Source organism: Hordeum vulgare, chromosome 4H (assembly GCF_904849725.1).
Source record: "Hordeum vulgare subsp. vulgare chromosome 4H, MorexV3_pseudomolecules_assembly, whole genome shotgun sequence".
In the NCBI taxonomy this organism is placed as follows: Eukaryota; Viridiplantae; Streptophyta; class Magnoliopsida; order Poales; family Poaceae; genus Hordeum; species Hordeum vulgare.
Genome location: NC_058521.1, coordinates 73433707 through 73443094, shown reverse-complemented (window position 1 = coordinate 73443094; position 9388 = coordinate 73433707).

The following is a 9388-nucleotide window of genomic DNA, read 5'->3' as shown; positions in this document are numbered from 1 at the left end:
CAATCAGCATAAAAAATAATCAACTCAAAATCTCTTTCTCTATAGGAATTAAAAATAATTTCGTGAGCACAAAGTTTCTGTCTTTTTTTTGCATGATTAAACAACTATCACCAAAACTAATCATAAATGTTCTACTTGGCACAAACACTAACTAAAAGATAAAAAACACAATAATAACAGAATCATTATGGTGTGGACTCAACAAAACAGAAAGTAAAAAGATAAAATAAATTTATTCATTGGGTTGCCTCCCAACAAGCGCTATTGTTTAACGCCCTTAGCTAGGCGTAAGGCAATAGATTCAAGTGTTGTCATCTTTAGTGCTCAAACCATAAGTAGCTTTCATAATGGATTCATAAGGCAATTTTATTTTCTTTCTAGGAAAGTGTTCCATGCCCTTCTTTAATGGAAATTGAAATTTAATATTCCCTTCCTTCATATCAATAACAGCACCAATAGTCCTCAGGAAAGGTCTACCAAGAATAATGGGACATGTCGGATTGCAATCAATATCAATCACAATGAAATCTACAGGAACATAGTTCCTATTTGCAATAATAAGAACATCATTGATCCTTCCCATAGGTTTCTTAATAGTAGAATCCGCAAGATGCAAATTAAGAGAGCACTCATCAATCTCATTGAAACCTAGAACATCACATAAAGATTTTGGAATTGTGGAAACACTAGCACCCAAATCACACAAATCATGGCATTCATAATTTTTAATCTTAATTTTTATAGTAGGTTCCCACTCATCATGAAGTTTTCTAGGAATAGATATTTCCAACTCAAGTTTCTCTTCAAGAGATTTAATCATAGCATCAACGATATGTTTGGTAAAAGCCTTATTTTGGCTATAAGCATGTGGAGAGTTTAGCATGGATTGCATCAAGGAAATACATTCAATCAAAGAGCAACCATCATAATTAAATTCCTTGAAACCCAAAGTAGTAATTTCATCACTATTCAAAGTTTTGATATCCTCTACTCCACTTTTAGTATTTTTAGCATCAAGATAAATAGACTCCGAATCATTGGGGCGTTTCTCAACCAAAGTGGATTCACATCCAGCCCCATCATCATTAAGATTGACATTAGAAAACAAGGATTCAATAGGATTCACACCAAGCACTTTAAGATCTTCGTGATTCTCATCACGAGAACACGCCTTTTTAAGCCATTCATGTCTAGCACGAATTTGGGAGGTTCTATCTTTACTCTCATTCATGGAAACACGCATAGCTTTCAAAGTTTCATCCATATTAATCTTGGGAGGAACACATGTCAATTTCAAAGCACCAATATCAAGAGACATTCTATCAACAGTCCTAACCAAGTCATCAATTTTAAGCAGTTTTTCTTCTATGGAAGCATTGAAAATCTTTTGCAATTAATAAACTCTTTAATATTATTCTCAAGATCACAGGGTATTTTATTATAATTTCCATGAGCATTGTTGTAGGAATTGCCAAAATTATTAGAGGGATTACTAGGAAAAGGCCTAGGATTAAAGTTACCTCTATAAGCATTGTAGTTACCAAAAATTTTCCTACCAACAAAATTAACATCCAAATTTTCATTGCTATTCTCAATCAAGGAAGATAAAGGCATATCATTAGGATCTAGAGGAGCACTTTTACTAGCAAACAACTTCATTAACTCATCCATCTTAGCACTCAAACAGTTAATTTCTTCTATAGCATGCACTTTTTTACTAGTAGGTGACCGTTGAGTGTGCCATTGAGAATAATTTGTCATGATATTCTCTAGGAGTTTTGTAGCTTCTCCTAGTGTGATTACCATAAAAGTTCCACCAGAGGTGGAATCCAAGATATTTCTAGAAGCAAAATTCAAACCAGCATAGAAAATTTGTATAATCATCCAAAGACTTACGCCATGAGCGGGACAATTTCTAATCATCAATTTCATTCTCTCCAAAGATTGTGCAACATGTTCATGATCTAGTTGCTTAAAATTCATGATATCATTACAGAGAGAGATAATCTTAGCAGGTGGAAAATACTTGGAAATAAATGCATCTTTACACTTGTTCCATGAATCAATACTATTTTTGGGTAAAGATGAAAACCTAGTTTTTGCTCGATCTCGTAATGAGAACGGAAATAGCTTCAATTTAATCATATCACTATCCACATCTTTCTTCTTTTGCATATCGCATAACTCAACAAAGGTATTAAGGTGGGATGCGGCATCTTCACTAGGAAGGCCGGAAAATTGCTCTTTCATAACAAGATTCAACAAGGCAGCATTAATTTCATATGAATCCGCACTAGTGGCGGGAGCAATTGGAGTACTAATAAAATCGTGGTTATTAGTATTAGAGAAGTCACACAATTTAGTATTTTCAGACATGGTGACTTAGCAAGCAGACAAGCACACAAGCAAACAGAAAGCAAGCGAAAGAAAGGGCGAATGAAAAACGCAAATAAAGAAAGGCAAATATTTTTGAAAATTTGGTTTTAGAAGTGGGGGAGAGGAAAACGAGAGGCAAATGGAAAATAATGTAAATGCATGAGATGAGTTTGCGATAGGTACTTGGTAGATATGCTTCACTTGAATACTCCCCGGCAACGGCGCCAGAAATTCTTCCTACTACTTCTTGAGCTTGCGTTGATTTTTCCCTTGAACAGGAAAGGGTCATGCAACAAAGTAGAGATAAGTATTTCCCTCAGTTTGAGAACCAAGGTATCAATCCAGTAGGAGTATCAAGACGAGGCACCAAGGCACCTGCGCAAAGACAAACAAACTTGCACCCAACGCGATAAAGGGTTTGTCAATCCCTTTACGATTACTTGCAAAGTGAGATTTTATAGTGATAATAGGTAAATATAAATAAAAGTGCAGCAAGGTATTTTCAGTATTTTTGTATGTAGATCTGAATATATAATGTGTAAAATAGACCCGGGGCCATAGTGTTCACTAGAGGCTTCTCTCATGATAGCAAGTATTACGGTGGGTGAACGAATTACTGTCGAGCAATTGATAGAATCGCGCAAAGTCATGACAATATCTAAGGCAATGATCATACATATAGGCATCACGTCCGAGACAAGTAGACCGATACTTTCTGCATCTACTACTATTACTCCACACATCGACTACTATCCAACATGCATCTAGTGTATTAAGTTCATAACAAACAGAGTAACGCCTTAAGCAAGATGACATGATGTAGAGGGATAAATTCATGCAATATGATATAAACCCCATCTTTTTACCCTTGATGGCAACAACACGATGCGTGCCTCACTACCCCTTCTGTCACTAGGTGAGACACCGCACGGTATGAACCCAAAACCAAGCACTTCTCCCATTGCAAGAATTATAGATCAAGTTGGCCAAACGAAACCCATAACTCGAAGAGAATTACAAGGATACGAAATCATGCATATAAGGAATCAGAGGAGACACAAATAATATTCATAGATAATCTGATCATAAATCCACAATTCATCGGATCTCGACAAACACACCGCAAAACAAAGTTACATCGGATAGATCTCCATGAAGATCATGGAGAACTTTGTATTGAATATAGAAGAGAGAGAAGAAGCCATCTAGCTACTAGCTATGGACCCGAAGGTCTATGGTGAACTACTCACGCATCATCGGAGAGGCAATGGTGTTGATGAAGAAGCCCCCCGCGTCTGAATCCCCCTCCGATAGGGCTCCAGAACGGTCCCCAGATGGGATCTCGTGGAAACACAAGCTTGCGGTGGCAGAAAAGTATTTTCGTGGATCTCTCTGTTGGTTTGGGGATTTTAGGGAATTTATAGGCGAAAGAGGTAGGGCAAAGGAGGCATGGGGGGCCCAAGAGCCTGCTAGGCGCCCCCCTGGGGCGCGCCTAGGGGCTCGTGGCCTCCTCCGTGGCCCTCTGCCTTTGTTCTCAAGTCTTCTGGATCCCTTCTGTTATGGAAAAAATCACCCCGAAGGTTTTATTCCGTTTGGACTGCATTTAATATTCTTATCGGAAAAAGTTCAAAAACATGGGAAAAAACATAAACTGGCACTGGGCACTGATTTAATAGGTTAGTCCCAAAAATGATTTAAAATAACATATAAATGCATATACAACATCCCAAGTTGATAATATAATAGCATGGAACAATAAAAAATTATAGATACATTGGAGACGTATCAGGGCCGTGTGCTAAGACATGTATGAGAAACCCGTATGCACTGCCCTCTTCGGGGGGATTAGCACGAACCTGCTCTTTGAACCAACGCAAGGAAGTGGCATTGTGCTCTATAGTAACTTCGTAGTCCGTCTTGCGCATTCCCTGATCACCACACTTCTTTGCGATGATTTCTTTGTGCAGTGTCACATAATCGTCTACCACATCTAGGTGTTGTAGCACTACTAAGTTAGCCCTATCAAAGTCGTCCCGTCGATCCGAGTAGTCCATGTGCAATTCCCTCCGTCCGTTGTTGTGACCTTCTCCTCCAAGCCTCCCATGGTGCTTGACAGCAAACCAACAACAGGTCTTCTTTGCCCATATAATTCTTACAAAAGGAGATGCACTCTTGGGTCAGATACCCCTCGACGATGCTCCCCTCGGCATGGGACATGTTACGAAAGAATCCTTTGATGACCCCATTCATCCTCTCAAACGACATCATGCTGTGAAGGAATGTCGGCCCGAGGTCGATGATGTCGTCCACGATATGGACACACAGATGCACCATGATGTCAAAGAACGCGGGCGGGAAGTACATCTCAAGCTCACATAGTATGACAACAATCTCTTCCTGTAGCCTTCAGAGCTGCTTCATAATGATGGACTTTCAAGAGATAACATCGAAGAAGTTGCCGATACCAGTAAGCGTCTCACGGACGTGCTTTTCCATTATCCCTCTAATGGCAACCGGAGTATCTCCGTCATCATCAGTGACAGTCATGAGACTTTATCTTGCTGAACCTTTTCTTCTTCGTGCCTAGAAATCTGCTTATCTTCCCACGGTAACCGGAACTGACTTTGATTCATGTAAGGCACTTGATGAGTTGATTGATCTCCTTCGGACTTGAGCTGAAGCAAGAAGGGGGGCAACAATTATCCTCCTTCTTGTTGACTTTTCTTCCCCTTGGCACCGCTGCCGTCTCCGTCTCCTCCGTCGACTTTTTACAGGGCATGTGGAGATCCCTCGTGATCTCCAAATCCTCCAAGTATTTCCTTGCCTTCAGCCCATCCTTGGTCTTCTCCAGCATATTCATCAGTGTGCCAAGCAAGCTCTCGAGGAAATTCTTCGTGATATGCATTTGATCAAGGCAATGAGGGGTGTCGTGATTGGTCCAGTACTCCAAGTCCCAAAAAATAGACCTCGTTTTCCATACCTTCAGCAGCGGCTCCTACGCCTTATCCATCTTTCCCGGCGCGGGGCACTGTTGCCAGTTATTCAACAGCTCATTGATTTCTGCGCCGCTCCTCTTACGTGGAGGTCCTCGATGCTCAGCAAAACCATTGAATAGATCTCCACGTTTTATCCACGGGTCATCCTTTTCGAGCCATCTACGATGCCCCATGTACACGATTTTCCCAGACCCGCCATCTTTCATTGACGTAAGCTGCTGAGACGTTGCATCATCCATGCACCTGGTGCATCCGCAGTATCTGTGGCACACCTGGCTTGAGGTGTACCCGTAACCGAGATAGTCATGCATCGCGTCATCACTGCAGCTCTCATACAGAAATAATCTCTTGTGCTGGTGTCCCATGTCTTGAACGGCGATTTCCATCACGTGTCTAGCTCCTCTTACAGAAGCCCCATATATAGGCTAATATTATTTCTCGGTTGTTTCGGCCCTTGAATCAGCATGCTCATGTGTATGTACTTTGTCTTCATGCACTTCCATGAGGGGAGGTTGTACATCCATACAAAGACGGGCCATGTGTTGTGATTGGTGCTCTAGTTTCCAAACGGATTCATGCCATCGGTACACGCATCAAGCATGATGTTCCTTGCATCTTCTCCAAAAAAACTATATTCGGCGTTGAATGCTCTCCACTTGGTAACATGTGCGAGGTGTCTCAGCTTCGGATCATCTCCATCATCGGGCTTCTTCCTCTCCACGTACCAGGGCATGAGGTTTCCTTCCTTAGGATCTCCAAAATACCGCCGCAGATGGGGAATGATCGGAAAGTACCATACAAATTTCTAAGGAGCTTTCTTTCCTGCCTTCTTGTATCGAGAAGCATTGCACACTGGGCACCCGGTTCTTTTCGCGTCCTCGCCCCGATAAATGATGCAATTGTTGGTGCATGTGTGATATCTAATGTGTGCCAGATCAAGAGGGCAAACGATTTTCTTTGCCTCATCGACACTAGTAGGACACACGTTCCCCACAGAAAGAACTTTATTATGTAGATACTTCAAATGATCATCGAGTCTTTTGTTTATCCATTTGTTTTTGGCCTTCGTCTTTAGAAGTTCGAGCGTGAAACTCAAGCGGGTAACCTCGGGATTGCAACCGTCATACAATGGAGTCTTCGAGTCTACTTCAAGTTGCACCAACTTGGCCTCCTCTCTAGAAGCAACTCTGTCGCTATTCGTACTCTTGCGAAGGAGGTATCAAACATGAGGGTCCTGCACGACTGAACTTAGTAGCATCGAAGTCTGCGGCATGTCCATCACCTCTTCTTAGCCATGTCTGGACTCTGCTTCTTTGCCATGTACAGAATCTTCTCCGACGCCATGTACGGACTCTTCCCCGCCGCCGTGTCCGTACTCTTCCACGCCGCCGTGTTCGGACTCTTCACAGTTGTCGTGTCCGGCGCCATCGTCTTCGTGTCGATCGGTCATCTCTTTGTCTAGACCCATGTCATTATTCCCTGCCATGTGGACGTCCTCATCATCATCTTCACTTATCCAAAGAGTATAGCCATTCATGAAACCATTGACCAACAAGTGGGCCTTCAAACGGCCACCATCAAAAGGGTCGAAAATTACTCCTTCTTTGCATTTTGTACACGGACATCTAATCCCAGTCCGTTTATTTGCTAACAAGTCCATCACCACCGATTGCAAGTATCGCTGCACCTTCCTACCACTCACCTTCATGACTGCAAGATATAACAAGCAAAAGGGTCATAAACAAAATGCATGCATATAAATATTTGGCATGACCTTGCCTAAAAATAGTACATATCGAGTTTGCTCGAAATTCGCCGAAATGGAAATAAATCGACATTTCGGCAAAACATAAGCAACTCACGGGTAATTTCACTCACACAAATCCCTTCATATCGCAAACACACATATTCCCATTATTGAAATGCACAACTTTTTTACTCACCTATATATATCCCGAGAGAGATTGTGCACGGCTAATTAAATAGCTAGATCTAGTTGTTGTGAGGAGAGATGGCTCTAGCTAACTAGGGGAGAGGGAGAGAGATGACCTAGCTAGCTAGATCTATATGTATGGAAGGAGGGAGAACCAAATAAGTGTGGAAGGTAGCTAGAGTGACAAGGCCATATTTATGGAGGAGAATTAATTAGGGTGGAAAGGGCATTAATGGGGAGAGAAGATAGGTAGAAGGAAGAGAGAAGAAGGGCAACAATGGTGGAGAAGTAACTTAGAGAGAGGAGAGGAGAAAGGAGGGGAGAGGGAAAAGCGGGGAGGAAGGGGGAGAGGGGGTGTGTGGGGGTGAAAAGCTGCCCACAGCCACGTGTAGTAGTAGCGCTTTTTGTCAAGCCAGCACTACTCCTCAGTGGGTGCAATAGCAGTAGCACTGGTTCTAGAGGAGCGCTACTGCTACGTCACTTAGCAGTAGCGCTTTTCACAAGCGTGCGCTGCTACTACACCTATTGTCGGTGGCCTCGTTGGGCCCCTTTTAGCATTAGCACTACAAATAGTTCCAGCGCTACTGCTAAGGCCATTAGCAGTAGCGCTTAATATTTCCAGCGCTACTCCTACGTAGCAGCAGCGCTGGCTATTTTTCAGCTCTACTACTAGGCTCCTACCTATAAGGTTTTTCCTACTAGTGCTTTTACTTTATGTTTTTGTGTGTTAACATGATTAAGCTACTGTGGTAATCATGTTTTGTGTCTTTTATTTCAATAATGTGCCAAGTAAAACCATTGGGATAGTGTCGATGCTTGTTTGTTTGATTCTGTGCAAAAACAGAAACTTTGCCGTCTAGTATATGAATTATGTGATTTTACAAGAGAGTGAAAAAAATATGATATTTTTACACAAAATTTCCATGTAAATTATTTGATGTTTCCTAATTGTTCAGAATTTTTAGAGTCAGGGAAGTATGGTGTTCATTGAGATCTTCACAGACTGTTCTATTTTTGTCAGATTCTCTTTTGCATGCATAGTTTGCTTGTTTTACTGTTTCATAGCTTATATTGAGTGATATAAATTATAGGAATGACAGAATAAAGTAGGTATCATGTCAGAGCAATTAGGAATCTTGTCTTGATAGTACCTAAGACAATTATCTATGTTTATTACACTAACCCATCTCACGAAGTTCCGTTAAATTTTGTGTGATTCAAGTTTTCAAGTTTTGGGTGAGATACCGCTATCAGGTGAATAAGGAGCATCAACAACCTAAGCTTGGGGATTTCCAAGGCACCCCCGAGGTAAATCCAAGGAAGGCTCAAGCGTATAAGCTTGGGGATGCCCCGGAAGGCATCCCCTCTTTCGTCTCAAACATTATCGGTATATCTTACTTGGAGCTATATTTTTATTCGTCACATGATATATGTTTTGATTGGAGCATCGTTTTATTTTGTTTTTTCCTATTATATTTTATTCATAATCTTGTTTTTCAATAAAAATTTCCAAGAATTACCTTTAGAATGCTTGAATTTCATGTGCGATGTGTGCTTTACAAAAACATGAACTTTTGCTGTAGTGTTTTTATTATGATATTTTACTGGAACGTGAAAGTTTCTGAAATTTTTACACATTACAGTAATACAAATTATTTAGTCTGTCCTAATTTTTCAGAAGTTTTGGAGTTACATAAGTACACGGTTTAAATAGATTTCTGCGGACTATTTTGTTTGGCCAGATTTCTGCCATAGTTTTGTTATCTACTTATCCTAGAGTTTTCATGGCTTATATTGGTAGATATAAATTGTGGAAATGATAGTATATAGTATGTAATGTTTAAAACTTATTATGAAACTTGTCTTGGCGGTACATTAAGTGTTAATTTATTCTTATGTATACTAACCTATCTCACGAGTTCTTTTCGAGTTTTTGTGGATAAAGTTTTTGAGACATATGTGAAACCAGCATATGAGACGTTTCAGTGAGATACAAAAGATCACAATTGGGGATTACCAAGGCACCCGAAGTAAATATGACAAGAAGTGTCAAGTAGCTAAGCTTGGGGATGTCACGCATCCC